Source organism: Pelodiscus sinensis, chromosome 7 (genome assembly GCF_052426305.1).
Source record: "Pelodiscus sinensis isolate ZL-2025 chromosome 7, ASM5242630v1, whole genome shotgun sequence".
In the NCBI taxonomy this organism is placed as follows: Eukaryota; Metazoa; Chordata; order Testudines; family Trionychidae; genus Pelodiscus; species Pelodiscus sinensis.
Window position 1 is genome coordinate 61,322,741 of NC_143058.1, and position 19,054 is coordinate 61,341,794.

Below are 19,054 nucleotides of genomic sequence, written 5' to 3' on the forward strand. Positions count from 1 at the left end.
TCTAATTAACCCCTGTTTGTCTTCTAAGAGCCCAGTAAGCAGTCGAAGTGTTAGCAATGCTGCTAAACATAAGCCTGGTTTTTATGCTTTATCTGCTTGTTTCCTTGTGCCAATACAGTAAAATTGTGTAACAGCACTAACACTGTTACGAAGGGAGCGGCTAAGCTTTGGTTAGGCATAAGCTTATATGGGGTGTATCGGTACAGACATGCAATATTAAGCAGCACTGCAAACACTGTTCCCTTTATTTACCTCAAATAAAAATAAGAAGAAACCCAGTTGCTACAACATTGCTCTCCTGAGATTTGGCAAAGTCTCTGCTTCGGCATCGGTCAAGCCCCAAGGGTGCTGGGCTAGCCAGGTTCAACCAGTGGTGGTAAATCACAGTCATTTCTCCTGGGATTGAATCAAGAAAGTAGGCAGGAAAACTTGCTCTAAACCTTACAGGTAGGGCCTTACTCCAGAAATGAATACATCCTAGCTAAAAAGAATGGTACCTTTTTCTCCACCTCCTCTTCCTCAGTTCATATGTGCACAGTGGGTATAAAATGCTGGGGGGGGGGGCATTATACACTCCTAGTGAAGAATATCTGAGGAACAGAATCAAGTTGAGGAAATTTGGCTGCTGCATAGGTGTAAATAGTCTGGCCTATATTTGAACATCAAAATGTGTCTGAGGTGTGACAGCTCAGGGTAAAGGGTTTCACTGCTACCTAGATAACTCCTAAAGGTGACCTGTCTCACTCTAAATTAAGGCGGATTAAAGCTGTGACCCCTTTACCTAAGAGATTCTAACCCCTCCTTCTAAACTCATGTCTCCCCCCTTTGCCATCCCAAACTCATATTCAGCATGGATGGAATTACAAAGTTGGCTGTGACTGGTAATACCTCAGACCTAGCTTTATGGTGACTGTTTGGAAACACTGGCTTTTTAATGTAAAACTGTATATTAAATGTTCCCCGCAGCACTCTAAGTGGATTTTGTTGGATTTAAAAACAAACAGATATTATCACCAGCATTGGCATCACTAATGCTGTAGTTCTACCATTTCCCTTCACACAGAAATCACTTCATACTGAACTCCAGTCAGGAGTAGTCAAATTTAGTCAGATAGGAGATAAAAATCTCTCCTTCCCCCTCCTCCCCCCCCCCCCCCCAACAGTATAATTCTCCTTGTTACAACCAAATCCATTCTGTGATTCGAACTCCAACCTGCAGAGGTTGATTTTCTATTTTGCAGAGAGTTTTTTTTTTAGTATATGGAAAGGTCTGCTTTTACCCCCCTTCGAAAGTATCTTATATCACTCTTCCCTCGCTCTTTTTTCCCCAAAAATCCCTCTTCCAAGTGACATTTGCCAACATTAGTCTGATTTAAGACCTTTTATCCAACCCGCTGCCTTTTGCTTAACTATATTGCTTCGAAACCTATTGGGAACTCTGGGAATCATTCATTAGCATTCAGACTGAAGCTGGCTTTAGGCAATGAGCTACAGCTTCTTCAGGGAATGCTTTGCACCATCAGCTGAAATGCTGTGAACAGGTTGCACTAGTAAATGACCTCTAAAAATTGACTCTTCCTAGCCAGTGAATGCCCTTTTTCTCAGTACACCTGTGCTGTGGCAGAATGGACCAGCTGTAGAGACACAAAATGTAATGGCACTGATTTCTCACAACAAAAATGGACAACACAATACTACATTCTGTGGCATACCACCACAGAGATGCCTGCCTCATTCCTGAATATAAACTAATCCCCCCGTCCCATGTTAGGAGATGGAAAGATAAGCTGTAGTTAATGCACAAGAGCGGAAATTGGAAAAATCTAGCATTTTATTTCCAACAGCATAGACTTTATGTCCTTGGCCAAGTCACATGATTTCCTAGTACCTCATGTACTCCTGGATGTAAAATAAGGACGTTCCTGCGTATGATCCAAATTTGCTGTAAATTAGTGCTTGCAAAGGTATTTGATATCCATGGTAGAAAGGGCTCTCTCAATGTGAAGTATTCATATTATTTGTAGAATTTACAAAAATTCTGTGAACAGCTCAGCAAGGTCACTTAGTCTAGCAGCAGAGAGAGAGAGGGGGGATGAGGGTTAGAAATTAGCATAGTCTAACAAGTGCCAAGCAGGCTACATAGTTTATTTTAAGTGTCAAGCTGCTATCAACACATAAGAAGCATAAATAGTGCTCATGACAAGGAGTATCATAAGTTTCACTAGACCAGTTCTACTCTGAAGGGCTAGCCTTTCTAACCCACGTATGAGCATTCACATGGCCCAGGAACTTAACATGGACGAAGTTCTATCATAAAAATATAATTTATATTTAACATGTATTGTGTGTTTAAAATACACAGTACTAGCAAACCTATCCAGCGCTGTCTGGGCCCTTCAGAGCAGGGGGCCGGTGGTGTGGAGGATGCAGGACTCACATCAGGGCATTAGAGATGTGATAGGCAGTGTGCAGAAAGCTGGGGGGGCACGCGCGCAAGAGTGAGAGTTGGGGGGGTGAAGAGGGACTCAGAGGGAGGAGGGACTCCCATTCAGCATGGATCTTTTCTCTCCCCCCACCTGTTTCCCCCCAAGCTTCCAGGGGCCATTTTCTCTCCCCCTGCGCCCTGCCACCAGGAGCCTGGGTTTTATTTCTCCAGACCTCCCATGGCGACCAGGGGCCTTTTTTCTCCCCCCTCTCCTGAAGTGCTGCGCCCAAGGGCCAGGAGGGAGGAAAAGGGCTTGGGGCTCACAGGCAAGGTAGCGAAGCCCCAACCCTGATGGTCGCTTCCTTGGCGGTACCGCTGCCCCCAATGGACACTCTGCAGGATAACGTCCCCCCCCCCCCGCCCATGGGCTCACTGTCCCCAGGGCCATTTAAGGATGCGTCCACACTGCAGCATTGTTCCAGAAAAACAATCCTTGCATGCACACTGCCATTGAGTTATTTCAACAGAAAGTCAAAAAAACGGAGGGGCTTTTCCCGACGGCGGTAAACCTCATTCTACGAGGAAGAAGCCTTTTTTTGGAAGAAGGTGTGTGTGGACTCAGAAGAGGGAGTTCTTTTTGAAAGAAGCAGCCTCCAGGAAATAACACAGGTGGCCTGGTGGCCCCTCCGTCCAGAGTAATCACAACTTAAATGCAAGATAGCGTCCAATCAACATGGACGGTATCTTTTGAAAAAAGACATCGCTTTTTCATTGCACTTTTGCTGTGTGGACACAGTATTCCTCAGAGTTGCCAACATTATATTTCAAAGATACAGGAAAGGCCTCAGATGTCCCATGAGTTGAATCTCTGGAAGTGAATGTTTTCCCTCCTCCGGGTCTGGGTGCAGCTGAAAATCAAGATCTCAGACACTGGGCAGAGTAGTCACTGCAGTTTCTGTTCAGGTTCTCCATGGGCACTGGGAGTCAGATGCTGCAATTACTCCATGTGCCAGGCTCAGGGGTTAACACTAAAGGTTGCCAGGCCAAATTTGAACCGTGTTTCAATCCCGTGCCCCAGCTGACACGGCAACCGGTGGTACTTTGCACAGCAAAGTAATAACGAGAAGGGAGAAAACTTGTTCATCTTCGCCTCTGAGGATAGAACAAGAAGCAATGGGCTTAAACTGCAGCAAGGGAGGTTTAGGTTGGACATTAGGAAAAACTTGCTAACAGTCGGGGTGGTGAAACACTGGAATAAATTGCCCAGGGAGGTTGTGGAATCCCCATCTCTGGAGATATTGAAGAGTAGGTTAGGGATAGTTTAGGGATATTTATGAGTAGGTTAGTCTATCAGGGATGAGCTAGACAGTATTTGGTCCTGTCATGAGCACAGGGGACTGGACTTGACCTCTCGAGGTCCCTTCCAGTCCTAGTATTCTATGATTCTATGCCGGAAGATGTGGATTTCAACTTTGGATGCAACATTCTGGATTGCTCCAACAGTACGCTGCCATGTGGGATAAATAAGCATCCGACACAGATTTAGTGTGGGATAAGCAATTTGTTATTTTAAAAAGGGACACCCTTTATAGCGCGGGGGTGTTGACAACTCTAACGCTCCCCTTGTACACACGCGCACACAGACACGCACACAGCAAATTTCGGTGGCCACACATGAGTGTGCAAGAGATTTGGACACCACTTGCCCTGCTCACTCCCTATAGGCACTTTTAGCTGCCGGACACAAGCTGGTTCCATGAAGCAGCCTTGCTTCCATGTACGGAAGTGATGGTTTTGTGCCTCATCTCCTATGCAGCATTTAGATGGGCAAAGCTATTTAATGCTCAGGATTGCACCTGAGGTGAGAGGTACGTGGAGGGGAAAAAATTCTGCATCTCTCAGATGTCCTTCATTTAAGATGAGCCGCTCAAAGTCACCAGTAAGTATTTCGGTAGCTGAGTATTGGTACATTCGTGGTTCCAAGTAAAACTAAAGACTTTGGGCCAGATTTTCAATGTTCAGCTCCAAACCATTCTCACTGAGCACAACAGAAGCAGCTACGTGCTTGAGAAATTCTGGCCATTTCAGTGAGGTGTCTAAATGGGAGCTGACCCTGTTACAAAAATCTGGCCACTTGTCTGCTCTGCATATGATTAAAAAACATGTTTCCAGCATTGTCAATATAATGTATTTTCAAATGTGGGGAACCAGTTTATGAATTTTACATAGGCCACTGAGAACACAGGTAGAGCCAGTATTGAATCAGGAATGGAGACATGGGAATAATAGAAGAGGAAAAACAATATAAGAGTTAGTGAGTACAGAAGACCTTATATGTAATAATTGAAAACATCATTGTGGACCTCGGCATAACAAATCAAAACCCACAATATCTTCTTTTCCGATAGAGGTATTTCTTACCATTTGCCAGTATGAGAATTTAATTCATCAATGAAATAAGGGCTTAAATGCAATAATGGAAATCTACATTTCTTTTCTCTATATTCCTTTTTTAAAAACTTATCCAATAATACTGCTAAGCCATGGAATCTAGTGATTCAACAGCTATTAAAACAGTAGGTATTAGTCCCCTCTGATTTAATTAACAGACAATCAAAATTCCTTACTGACAAGAGGAAGTTCTATTCCAAGCCCCACTGTATGGATCTATATTTTTAATTTTCTTGTAGAATGATAGTAATGATGCACTTCAGATAGGATCTAGCTCATCTATTACCCTCATTTTCACCACTGCATAGTTTCCTGCACTTGTCACGTAAGCAGTTGACAATTAAAAATTAACAGAAGAATCCCAAGCATTGCTATGGTATGGGATCGGCTGGCTACGTAGCAGTTCTGCAGAAAAGGACCTGGGGATTATAGTGGGTGAGAAGCTGGACATGAGTCAATTGCGTGCCCTTGTAGCCAAGAAGGCTAACAGCATATTAAGGTGCATTAGGAAGAGCGTTGCCAGCAGATTTAGAGAAGTGATTCTTCCCCTTTATTCAGCACTGGTGAAACCACATCTGGAATATTTGTCCAAACCTGGGCCCCTATTACAGAAAGGGTGTGGATGTACTGGAGGGAGTCTAGCAGAGAGCAACAAAAACGACTAAGGGGATGGAAAACACAGGAAGAGGCTGAGGGATTTGGGTTTGTTTAGTCTACATAAGAGAAGAGTGAGGGGGAATTTGATAGCAGCCTTCAATTACCTGATGGGGGCGGGGGTTCCAGAGAGGATGAAGAGAGGCTGACAGAACAAGGAGCAATTGTCTCAAGTTACAGTGGGGAAGGTCTAGGTTGGCTATTAGGAAAAATTATTTCACTAGCAGGGTGATGAAGTCCTGGGATGGGTTCCCTAGGAGGTGGTGGAATCTCCATCCCTAGATGTTTAAGTCCCAGCTTGACAAAGCCCTGGCTGGGTTGATTTAGTTGGGGCTGGTCCTGTTTGGGCAGGGGGTTGGACTCCGGGACCTCCTGAGATCTCTTCCAACCCTAGGATTCTAGGTAAATGCCATTGTATAGCATGAAGTTCCTGGGGGGACAGGTGGACTCTTCCTTTCTGGACTATCAGAATTCTAAGTCTTCACTACTGTGTGTTATAACTTGACTTCTGAATGACGTAATTAAGGCAAGGCTAAGCCAGTGCGTAACTCCTTGTGAACTTATGAAAAGTCTTGACATTTTAATTCAGACTTGCTATCATTATGGTTTGTTTGTCTGAATGTAATTAATAGAGTTTGAACTTAATATCCATGTCCCTGTTAAGTTTTTATGTCTGCATGCAAGGTGATTACTTCTTACATTTCCGAACAGCTCTTTGCAAACCAGGCTTCTCCATGGAGATCAGCTGTACAGGCCAAGTAGGAAACACACACATAAAATTAAAGTTGAGTGCCTAAATGATCTCTTTAGTGTTAATTAGATTTTACTGTGACTATGAGCTAAGTCACTAGCAAGACTGTAGGCTGAGATTTTGATTTAAAGCTGTAGCTAATGTGTTTTATTGCCAGATTTGCTCATAGTCAAAGCTAATTATCCCTCTTTATGCTTACATGATCTTTGAAACAAACAAAGTGTTAAAAATACAGCATACGGAAGACTGTTTTTTATATATTTATCAACCATTTAAAATCTAGATCTTCCATGGTACGCACAAGCAAGCAGCTGGCAAGCAAAACAAGAGTGCTACCATTAAGCAAACATCTCATTTTCAAGGCCCATCAGGAAATGTCACATGGTCTAAAAGGTGACACTGGCATTCCCCCGCCCCTCCAACCTCCCCCAAGATTTTGTTTGTTTTTTTTAAATTTGAGATTTTTTTCAGGGGATTTTAAATGGAAATATCAGAAAATGGAAATATCTAGATTTGTTACATTTTTATTCTCTGTTTTAAGTTTTTTAATCCTTCTTCCCCTCTTTTAACTTGACCCATTTCCCTCCTCCCCTTCTGAAAAGCAGCAAGTGATAATAATAGATAATGGAGGAGCAAACTGTATGCTGAAATATTTCTATTTTCATGGGGGCGAGGGGTGGAGAAAAATTCAAGACACAAAATTTTTCCTTGCAAAAGAAGCACTTAAAAATAAAGCTCTTCTTTACCTCTAAATGTCTTCTAAGAGCCCAGTAAGTAGAGGAAGGATTGGTAATGCTGCTAGACAATATTGACCTCCTGAGGTCTGGAAAATTCGCTAGTTCACTACCAGTCAGGTCCCGAAGGTGCTGGACTAGAGAGGCTCAAAATATACTTCAACTACTCCGCATTGGACTATAACACACAAAAAATCAATGCTGCTGCCTTCCTTTCCTACATCTAAATCCTAAATCCCACAGCAAACTCTGGAGTCCATAGATTTTAGGAAGAAAGTTATCACAGTGGTGGGAAATTACTAACCCCTTTCCATGAGCGAAAATCATTTGTAGGGCTTTCTTTTAAAAAAATATATACCAGAAATGGGAGTTTTGCCTTAAGGGGGGGGGGGGGGCAGTGAGGGATGTGCCATCTTATCATTGGCTATTTTGATTTTTCACAATTAAAACCCCCAAAACCAACATTTGTTTTGGAAATGCCACCTCTGTACGATAGGGGAGAGGTTACTCCAATGCCTCACATTCTCCCATGGGCTGGGTTCCCCACATGGACTACATCTTCCTCAAGCACCACAGGCTGAAACTCCCATGAGCAAGAGGGGAGACCCAGTTCATCACATTCTAGGACCTAGCCTATAGGAGAAAGTAAGGATGTGCAGCACTCAACTCCCACTGGGCACTATGTGTAGCATTTACCAATGGAAAGGTTCAGCTTTCAGCCAACATTTTTCACTTGTAGATTTTTCCCCCCCTCCTCGAGAAATTTGACAAAAGGGAAATTCTTTTTTAATTGAAGTTTTTCATTAACTCCTCCCTTCACACACATGCACACACAACTTCTGCACCGACTCTACTCATTTCTATTTAAGTCCTTCAGAAGGCCTAAAACAATTAGTTTTGAGTGAAGGGGGAAACTATACATGACGCCTAGTGGTTATATCTACACAATTTTGTAAGTCGAGTAAAATATCTGTTTCTTTTAACTCTGTAACAAGCTGAAACCAGATCCCTTTTGGGTAGCCTGCATGTACTGCAATACCATTCGGTAAGCATGTGGATTTTCAGAGTGACTTCGCATAGAGGATAGAGTCTATTTATATTTCCAAATGGATTACTTTTTGAAACACACGCAGTAAAGTCATTCTTCCCACTCCACTAAAATAAAATACCCATTTGAGGTAATGTCATTTGCCTTCTAAAACTTAGACCATTCCAGACCATGTGACTGATCAGCATGCTCATGGATGAAACATGCAAAGAATAACTTCCTCAAACTATGCTGAGGATTGCATATTCATTGACTTATCCTGTAACCTGACAGGGTCAATGGTGCCATTCTAATTTTGTGAAAGTAGCAATCAGCTCTCTTTAGAGAGACAAACCATCTTCTTAATGCTAATGTTTGAATGGCAGAACCTATACTACATGTGTCTCAGCAGTAAGTCATATACGCAATTTTTTTTAATGAACCTCCAGCAAATCAGACAGATGTGATAATAGTGGACTATATAAAAGCTTATGGAGGGAAAAAAAGAAAAGAAAAACTCATTTTAATTCTGTAAGTGCTTCTAAATGTTGCAAATGTAGGCTTCTAATAAAGTGGAAGCTTCCGGCAATATGGGAATTTTTAAATATGTCATAAAAGACCTAAACGCATACATTAATTTTTAACAACATTATTAATGGGCATTGCATTTGCAAACACAACCTTTTAAAATACCTCTTGTGAAGCAACGTAAAAACCTTCTTCTGCAGTTTATTAATTTCCTAGACGGCTTTAAAAAAAAGGCAACAAAATTATAAAGATGCTTTAAAAAAAACCACACAAACACACATCTTGTTTTTCAGTCCCAATGTAACTCTAATTGACATGCAATTGCATTTCCCATGGCTGTTTCACCCTCTGTAATTTTGTATGCATATTCGTTATGATGTTATCATCGTGAAAAGGTGATGCTACAATGATCAAGATTCTCTGCTCTCATCTACTTGGAGGATCCTTTGACTTATTTTGCATGTCAGCCTCCCATTCTCATCACTGGAGCATCTGAGCCCAACATGAATACAGGAGATGTCTTGAGAGCTTCCTCACACAGTGTGGGCAGTGGAGGCGCCCATGGTGAAGCCCAAACAGGGTAAGAGAAACGGCTCAGCTGGGGCTTCCAATAGGAGTGCTAAGCCTCTGGAATGCACTTCTTTGCCAGGTAGGTAACAGTCCAACTTTGTCGGCCTTCAGTGTATGCTGCGAGGCCACTTCCCTCTTAGCAGGGGAGTGGTGGATTCATAGTGGAGTTGAGGGGATAATGGTGTCAGACTGTGAGGAATCTGTATCTAATGCAGGACCGGGGGGGGGGGGGGGAGACGCACTCCAATCCATTGCCTCTGTGGTTTTTGACTTGCTCTGGGGGACCGGTGAACGTGTTTATTTATGGATTATGTTTTGAAGCGATGGCCAACAGTGCTGAGGGTATTGGATGCGAGTTGTTTTACCGTAGCTCATGAAAATCCAAATACATGCAGAGAGTATTGTCAGTGTGTTTTTGGCTGATGAGGGCAGCGTGTCGTTTAATAAACTAGTGCTTTTGAGTATGTATTCCCTGATCTGAGTCATCGTGCCTGATCTACTGGTCACTATTGCGAATTAAGTGAATTCTGTCATCGTTTAACTTTTACTCATTAAAGGGAAAGTGTGATAGTTAACAATGGACAGTGGTGGCCTATCCATTTAGGTGAACTAGGGGGTCGCCTAGAGTGCCAAATTTAAAAGGCGTTGAGGGGTTTGGAGGCAGAGGTGCTGATCGCGTGCTGACCGTGCGTTTCGCCTAGAGCGCCAGTTGCTGGCAGCTCATCTAGGGCCGTTCCTGACAATAGCCAAAGCTATTGCTTACACCCTCTAACAGGGTTGGATTAATTAAACCTTAGCTGCCTTTCCTGGTTTTCTCCATCTCACTGGCAACTAATGTGGTTGAATGAAATCTGGCTAGCTTGCTTCTACTTCCTCATCTACCACCACAAATGCACAAACGATCAAACCAATCATTTTTCATCTCCCATTTACTGCTGATAGTAAAAAACTAGGAGTCCACTGATGTTTTCTTTTTATTCAAATTACTTTTTATTCTAAGACACTTTATTATCCCGTATGCAAACCATAACTGGTTGAGTGCACACAATCATATATCTATTACATAATTTAAATTAAACATCAATTCAATCCCCAGCCAGGTACGGTGGGAGAGCATGAGCATGTAATGATTGCGGATTTTTACAAACCCGGTCTACTGCTACCTGTGGCTGTGAATTTATAGTACAGAGCAAGCAGCAATTATGCCTGCCGTTTTCCCATGCCATAATTTTAAAAAGGCAATAGGGTATGAGGCCCTCATAGGTAACTTAGTATGAGGGGAAATGGAAAGAACTGGGTTTGCTTCATTTGCAAAAAGAGAAGACAGAGGGGACATGATGAAGCTTTCAAGTACCTAAAAGGGTGTTACAAGGAGGAGGAGGAAAATTGTTGTCCTGTCCTCAGAGGCCAAGGAAAAGAAGTAATGGGCTTAAATTGCAGCATGGGATGTTTAGGTTGGACATGAGGAAAAACTTCCTAACCCTCAGGGTTAGGGAAAGATCTGTCAGAGATGATCTAGACAGTGTTTGGTCCTGATGTGATGACAGGCAACTGGACTTGATGATCTCTCGAGATCCCTACTAGTTCTAGTGTTCTGTGATTCTACTAGCATCTTGGAAGGATTTGGGTCACCGCACACTTTTGAATACATTTCAAAAGGAGTCTTTGAAAAGGAAAAAAACCAAAACCTTTCCCCCTCTCTCTCCTCAAACAAGTTGATTTCTAATGTCCAATAAAAGAAATTCAAACTTGTGAAGTCTGCTGAAACTACCAAGGCCTCCCCGGGCTCCGCAAGGAAATATCATTAATATGAAGGGACCCGTCACCCTGGTGTCTGGGCACCTATGTGATGACACAGTGGCAGGTTCTGAACATCCATCAGCCCCAGTGGCAGCTGAAAGGTTAAAAGGGCTCTTCCCAGGACCACAGCCGGGCTGGTGTGTAAATGAGGGGGAAAGAACTGCAGTGAAAATGAAGTGCTATGCTATGGGATATGAATGCCTTAGCATGCTTTAATAGGAGAGGAGCTCTCCAAGGAAAAAGACTCAGCCAAAGTTATCAGTCGCCCACTCACTTTTGCTACACAGAAGAGAAATCACATAGAACGGCTAAGGCTCCTGTGACCTTGACCTACATAAGGCTAACTATCTTTCCCCAAGCATGGAGAGTATACAGTAGGGAAGAAACTCAGGCACTCCACTGCTCACTGTGGGATCCAGAGCTTTGTTTTGCTTTGTGGCAAGTCAAACTCTTCCCTGAACAGGTTTTCATTCTAGGAGTTATATGGCTCTGAAGGAGAGGTGTATTTTCTTCCCGACTCCAATGTGTCCAATGTGTCGCTGCTTTTATTGTGTTGTAGTAGAAGTTAAGCAAACCAGACCCTGCAAAAACGTATGCATGTGCTTAATAGTTAAGCATGGAAATACTGCCATTAAAATCTACAGAATGATTTGTACATGTGAAATTCAACTATGTTTGCAGGTCTGTGACCTAGAATTATGTTTAAGTGGTTAGCACAGGCAAATTATGTTGTATGATTTGGTGATCGTTTTATTATATTACGTTGCAGGAAAACGTCATCTCAAGTCAACTTAATCAGAATTGCTTTGCCCGTATTGTGTTGGCATGTTTACTACATTTTATTTATGCTTTATTTGATGTAAGTAGAAAAATACACTAGGTTATGCATGATTCCCATGTGTCAATAAACGCCAGGTTCCAACATTGAATAGTTTATTGAGTTCAGTAATGGGAATTGCTCACAACTAACATCACCTATTGACTTTCTAAAACAACTATTTTGTAACTAGTTACAATTAATTGATCCCACAAAAGACAAACCTTAGGGGAAAAAAATCTTCCACCGCAACATTAGCATATTAAAGGTCCTCACTAGCAGTTCACTAAGGAACAGGCAATTGGATTATTTTTCAGGCTTAGACATTAACATTTGGAAAAACTTTTTTGTTCAGAACTGATAGCAAAGGTGAGCAGAAACATGTTAACTACTATCCTTTTTCAAAGGCTATAATGCAGCACCCTTCCCCCTCCAACCTTTCCCCCTCCCTCCCAACTATCCCTTGGAAAAGCAAAACACATTCCAGTATTCAACTTTGATGTCTCTACACCATACTTTACTCAGTTAAGAATTTGCAAGTTATTTTTGGAGGCGGGCTTGAGGGGCAAAGTTCAAATCTAGTATCAACATAGTCTTGAATTTTAAATCTGAGTATTTCATACCCCACCCACGGCAGACAAAGAACCCACTCATTGGGGAAAGCACTTAAAGCAACACTGTTTACAAGTGGGAAGGCAGAAGTATAAAAGGCATTTTAAAAGCATTAGTTAAAAATCTGATTTAAGGCTAATTTCCTGCTTATTTCAAGGGTACAAAGACAATGAAACAGGTGTGGTGCACGGCCCCTACTTAGCTAGCAGTCTCAATGAACAGATGATATGCCCCCTGACTTCCAGTAACTATTTCAGTCTGTCCTGGACACCCACGCTTGCAACACAACTTAGGCCTTGTCTACCCTAAAGGGGAAGGTTAAATCAAGATACACAACTCCAGCTATTTACGTAGCTGGAGTTGACGTACCTTGATTCAAATTTCCCCATAGTCCACATAGTGGGAGGCCAATGGACACAAATGCTCCCATCAGCATCCCTTACTTCTTGGAGGAGCAGGCGCACAGTCTATGATGGGGCGCCCTCTGAGTTTGATTTAGCGGGTCTTTGCTAGATTCACTAAATCAACTCTGGAAGATTGATTGCGGCAGCAATCTTCTGCTTAGTGAAGACCTGGCCTAAGGCTATGCAGCATGTAAAAGGACTGTTAAGTTATTGAAGCAGTGTTGCTCAGAATCACACCAGGCTCAAAAGACATAGCCCTTGCATTTCAGTTAATCTAAAATGAACGCATCCAGTGCTTTTTTCCATGGCACAAGATGGAATAAGATTTATCTTGAAGGAGGTTCTGACTGAATAAATGTCAATAAACAAATGAACATGGTTTTCAAAGATGTAGCTTTATGTGGGCTACATTCCGCTCTGAGCTCCACTACTGTAATTCAGCTGAAGTCAATGACTTGCACTGTGGGACTACATGAAGAATGTGGCCCACTGTGGGAGCTACTGGATGAAATGAAGCAAAGGGACTCTTTATGGGACGTCATCCGAAAGATCTTTTTGACTGTACAATATTTAAAACCACACAAGTCCTTCAAAAGAAATAGTGGAAGCCCAATTCCTAATGATCATTAAACCATGACTAGTACAAATATTAGGTCATGTAAAGAAGGAAACAGTGTTTCACAGGCACAGGAACAGATTAGATGTCTGAAAGAGATAACCAGATATAGGGTTGCATTCACTTTCCCCCTATGTATTTCCCAGAAAATTGACTTAACACTTATTGTCCTCAAAGTCTTGCCTATTTTCAACATCGTCCTTTGAACTTTCGGGCCTTGCATTACATCGCCAATTCACATCCCAGGTTTTGACACAGAGGCTGTAGGGCACTTCACTTACTGTTTCCAGATGCAAAGAGGTAAATCACCAGCCAACTGAACTAACTGACAGCAAGCAAGATATTTCTGAATGTAGGTACTAATCTGATTGGTGCCCAGTCGTATTAGTGTTCATCTCCACTTTGGTGGACAGTTTACAGAGATAGGGAACTTTGCTCCACTTTGGACAGTACAATCTCTCTCGTTAGGCCTAAGAGTGTTCTTCCCAGTTCTTCCAAAAACTCTAATAGCCATGTTGACTATTGTGACCAAGACAGGCCTATTACCCATGGAAGGAGCAGTATTCAGAGACCTCATTTGAATCATTATCACCTAGCAGCTGGATGTGGTGCTGTTCTTCAATACAGAACTGGGATGATCCCTTCAAAACAAATACCTTTGCGTTCATCGATTGTGGATGTAGAGAATGTACAATTGGAGCTAGGTCTCTGCCAACAGTTGAGATAGGGTGAGAGGGAGGGTGAGAGGGAGAGGGGGATACCCAAAAATGCTGGTTAAGTAACATCTGAACTGCGGGTTGTTGGAGTATACCAGTATATGCTATCACAAGTCCCAGTAGATACCAGGAACAACTGGATTTGTGTCTTTGTGACAGCACTTGTTTTCCAGTATTGACCAACTTCTATAAAAATTGATATGAGTCCTTATGTGGGCTAGAATTCGTCTTCAGCCCAGGCCTTCATATAGTAGATCTGAGATTAGCAGTTTAAGCCCTCACCCTCCCTTGTCATTAGATGCTTATGAGAAGTCTACATCACACTCAACCACACTACAGAGTCTTGAGTCAAGCTGTTGACTGTCATCAACTACCCTGTGTGCTGTGTATTTAAGTATGTCTTACATACCCACCACCACTGTACCTTAATGGACCTACCACAGCAAAGAGGAGGGGAATATCTGCATAGGAAAGAAAGGACCAACTAAAATATAGTGCAATACTGAGACGCAGAATTGAACTTGGGACCTCTGGAGCTTAGTGCATGAGTTTACTTGTGCTTAAAGCCAGCTGGCTTTCAGCCACACCTGTAGAGCACACTCACTCACTCTCTCCGCAAGTGGTCTAAGTGACAGTGAACCACACTCAGTAGGTGTGTGGGTTACAGTAGCACTGGATCTGGTACCACGGAGAGCCCAAGATCAAGTACTTGGGACACTTTCCTAAAAATAAAAGTAGCAGCTAAATAAGAAACAGGAGTTGTTGAGTCTAAAAGAGGAATAAGCAGAAGAATAAACCTTAAGCAATTCCAAATTTGTTTCCATGCAAATTCTTGGAAGAACAGAATGGGGAGGGAGGGGGAAGGAGGGGATGACAACCTATCAACAGAATTTAATTCTTTATGGAGTATTCTGGGAATATTCAGTGAGGCATCAGCAGCTATTTGAGTTCTATAATAATATCTATGAGCATGAAATGTCACCAAGCTGATTACCTTTCTTAAAGCATCTTTTGTAAAACTTCACAGATGACAGGCCTGTATTTCTATTAGCAAAAGGGAATAAAAACCTGTATTCTCATTTTATACCATTTTAGAAGGTATCTAAAAAACCCAGCATGATTTACCATTTGCAGTTTAAGTAGGGCCAGTCGTTGTTATACCAAGGTAGGGACTTCCTGCACACTGCCATTGGCGTTCCAATTCGGAAGACTAAAGGCGTCCTAAAATTGTCAAGTGCTGCAATAACTTCAAATGACTTTACACTGATTCATCCCAGACCCCAGCTATTTCTAAGTGTTTAAAGGAAATTGGAAGGTTCCAGTATTATCATCATTATTTTTTAAATGTATAGCTTGGATCCTTATCACTCGCATATTCTCATGTTCCACTGGAAATTTGCACTCTAATCATTCTAAATGAATTCCTGCAGTGCAAAGTTACCAGAAATTAGTGCAGCGTTTCTTACTTCATTTTTCCCCTGCTTTACATAGTTATGAAGCAAGAAGCATATTGTACTGATCTAAGATGAAGCCCAGAGAAGGAAGTTGGCTGTGGACATAGTAGGACATACTTTTGTTTCAAGGCTATGCTCTAATCATGCAGTCTTACTGTCACAATCAAGGACTATGTACATAGATTTTTGTCTGGTTGGATATTTAGAGACAGGGAAACATCCAGAGAGGGCTTCCCAACCCTCAGTTAAAGCACACACTTGCTTTCAGCTTTTCCAACCTAATTCTGCTGCTTTCTGTTCGCTTTCAAAAAATGCCTCTCTGAAACTAAGTTTTTATGATCCTCTCGAGTAACTGGTGTCTTATGAGATTACTACCTACTTACAGAGAGTTTGAATCTCTCAAAACAGGCAGAGCTAACAGTCGCTTATCTGATCCAGAAAAGCTTTTCCAAGTTTGGAAGGTCTGTTGTGGTTTAGGGATAAAGGAATTAATGTGGTGCAAGAAAGAAAGTGTTGCCCAGGATGCATTTGAAAGAATGACACCATGTGAATTGGAAATAGTTTTGACTGTTCTCAGAGGGTGAAATGCTCTTCATGCTGGGGAAAGCAGGGTAACTTCCATGCAAGTGAAGTACAGGCAGGCAAGATCAAAAATATCTCCAAGGTGCAGTGCTTCAACATGTACATAACTATTTCCAGTGTGGCCACTATTCAAACCTCTGGACTGGAATATCAACCAATGCATCAATAACGCTAGGGAAGACAACGTCAGTGAAGTAATGCATTTTCCTGGACCATCTTCTGAGGGTAGAAGGGAGAAACTTTCAGGAAGAGCTCTATGCGAGCTCGAAAACTTGTCTCCTACCAACAGAAGTTGGCCCAATAAAAGTTACTACCTCACCCACCTGGTCTCCAACATTCGAGGACCAGCATGGTTACAGCAACTCAAACACTAGCAAAGGGACTCTGGAATAATGTAATTCGCCATATAATTTTTTGTATAGACCCTATAGAGATGAGCAGCACTGGGAGATTTGACAAACAAAAATATCTTGCTTTTTATGTTTTTGATGAAAATCCTCCCAAATCAGGTAAAAAAATTTTTTTTTTTAAAGTTAATTCCTCTCATAAATGTTGTACAGAAAAATATATTTTGAACATTTCTAAATACTCGGTTAGCTATTGTATCAACAAATATAAAGCCATACTGCTCTCTGAAAATACCTACATAAGATAAGCCACAAATTGCCAAAGAAACTCCCTTTGAACCTATTCCAGCCATGCTTTCAAACTCTGAGAACACATTCTCTCTCTCCCCCCCCCCCCCCCCCCCCCCGAAGGAGATGTTTAAGAAATACATTTGGGTATTAGCTCCTAGAAAGACCCATTCCTATGACTTACACATATACAGCAATTTGCATTGTCTTGCTTTCCGTCTACCTCCTGTGGCCTCGATGCAACTGTGAGCAATGCCATAGAGCACTTAGCATAACAAATGCAAACATTGTTGTAAAGATATCACATGAAATGAATGCTGGAACCTCTCTTCACTTCTCTTGCCCACCAGCTCCATCAATGGAACCCACTCACACCTATTTAGCTGTCACATTAAAATGAATGAGCGCTTGGAGAGACGGAGGGGTGGGGGAAGTTGAAAGGGGTGTGGGAGTAAAGGCAAACACAGTCCTCCAGCTTCCTGCCTCGGACGGAAATTCACAATAGAGCTCTGCTTGGGGCACCCTTTCATTTCTTTGGTAGAAAGGTCTGCCTCATGCCCACTGCGGCCTTGTAAAAAGCTGCCGGCGGGGGTGGGATCCAAAAAGCTGTATGCTTATTTTCAACATCTTTTCTTGGCTCAGTTGAAGGCGTCACAGAGAGCTGCTGCACCTGAATGAGAATCCCACCACTTCCGACTGCCTCCATGGAACTTGGAAGTAAACTCCTCCCAAAAAGACTCCGAGACTTTTCTAACCCAGCCAAAAACTGACACACCACAGCATGCTGGTGTCTATCAACTCTGCTATGCATGTGGAATCAGCATTTGCCACCGTACGGCAAGGCCCCTTACCTGCAGGCCCACATTCAGGCTTACGGCGCGGGTTCCTGACTGCAACACGGGGCCGAAAAGGGACACTAGCAGCTCCAGCCAGCACTGATGAGTGGGCTGTTAACACGTCAGTGGGTGGCACAGCAGGGCAGGGAGGGTCCCTGCCTGGCTCAACAGCACAGCTCCTAGGAAATGGCTGACGTCTCTCTCCAGCTTGGGGCAACCACTGGGGTCCCAGGTACTGCTGCTGCCCTGGGCTCATTGGCTGCGAGCTGCGGGCGCTGGGAGCTGTGGGGGTGGTTCCTGCGGTTAGGGGCAACACGCAGAGCTACGGCACCACCCTTTCCCCCCAAGAGCCAGAAAGATGTGATACTGCTACTTGGGAGCCAACTGAAGCAAACGCCTCATGGAATCAATATCCCTCACCCCCTCCCACACTCCAACCTTATCCCATCTCAGAACCCTGCTTCTGCACCTAGACTCTCTTTCTGAGCCTGCCCCCACACCTGCTCCCATTCCCCAACCCCACTGCCCCAGCCTGAATCTCCTCCCATACCCTGAACTCATTTCTGTCCCTACACCACTCTCCAACCCATGCCCCAACCCAGAGCCTGCTTCTGCACCCCTTTTCATTCTCAACCCCATGCTAGAGCCCTCACCCCCTTCTGCACCCTGATCCCTTGCCCCACTCCGTGATCATGAACAAGGGTGGGGATAGAAGCAACTGGAGGGGATGGGCCTTGGAGAAGAGGCGGGTAAGGGTGTTTGGTTTTCTGCAATTAAAAAGTTGGCAATCCGACTTATGTTTCAAGTTTTGTTGCTCAGTTTCAATGGAAATAAAACAAGAATCTTGAATGACGACTATAGAAAACTGCTTCCTAGCAGCATTTTCTGAGTTCCTGTAACACACAAGATAAAAATCGGCGTATTGGCATCCCTTGCGTCTCTGAACCTGAACTCTAATGATAAGCTGGATTGTTTCAGATTCCTTTGGTCCAAATAGTGCTTGAAATAGTTCAGATAAGATTTTTATCAACGATTATTTCCTTGAAGGGAAAGTAAGTCTACGGGAAGAAAAAACTAGCATTGTTTGTGCTAGCAGCAAAATTAAGAAACGCGTAATTCTCACAAGATAACATCAAAGGGACTTATTCAGGGACACAAAGACCTACAGATGGGATTTGGCGCTCAGTATTTGTGGTTTAAAGTTTATCTGGTCTGAAAGCAACTCCACCTGCAGCTTCCTACCTGCTCTTCCTTCTTCCCTAGTGTTTGTCAGTGAAACAATCATTTCAAATGCTGTGCGTTTGGTTGCTGAAAGCCTTGATCCTGCAATCAGCTCTGGGAAGGCCCACCCCTTTTGAAGTCAATGGAGCTCGATGCCGGTATGGCTGTCTGCCCAGCACAGAGTTCAATGCAATGCTGGATCTTAAAACACAACTGCAACC

At 42.9% G+C, this 19,054-nt stretch overlaps 1 protein-coding gene and 1 long non-coding RNA gene across 7 annotated transcripts in view; both read right to left on the reverse strand.

The window, feature by feature from the left end:
• The window catches only part of ERBB4 (erb-b2 receptor tyrosine kinase 4), a 923,012-nt gene that overhangs the window by 811,126 nt on the left and 92,832 nt on the right, over nt 1-19,054 (reverse strand). The gene's annotated exons all lie outside the window — the stretch shown is intronic.
• The window catches only part of LOC142830233 (uncharacterized), a 35,221-nt gene continuing 22,891 nt past the window's right edge, over nt 6,725-19,054 (reverse strand). The window contains exons 2-3 of the long non-coding RNA XR_012905320.2: nt 17,628-18,505; nt 6,725-8,790 (exon numbers count right to left, since the gene is read on the reverse strand). This is a non-coding gene — a long non-coding RNA (uncharacterized LOC142830233). The remainder of the gene's footprint in view (nt 8,791-17,627; nt 18,506-19,054) is intronic.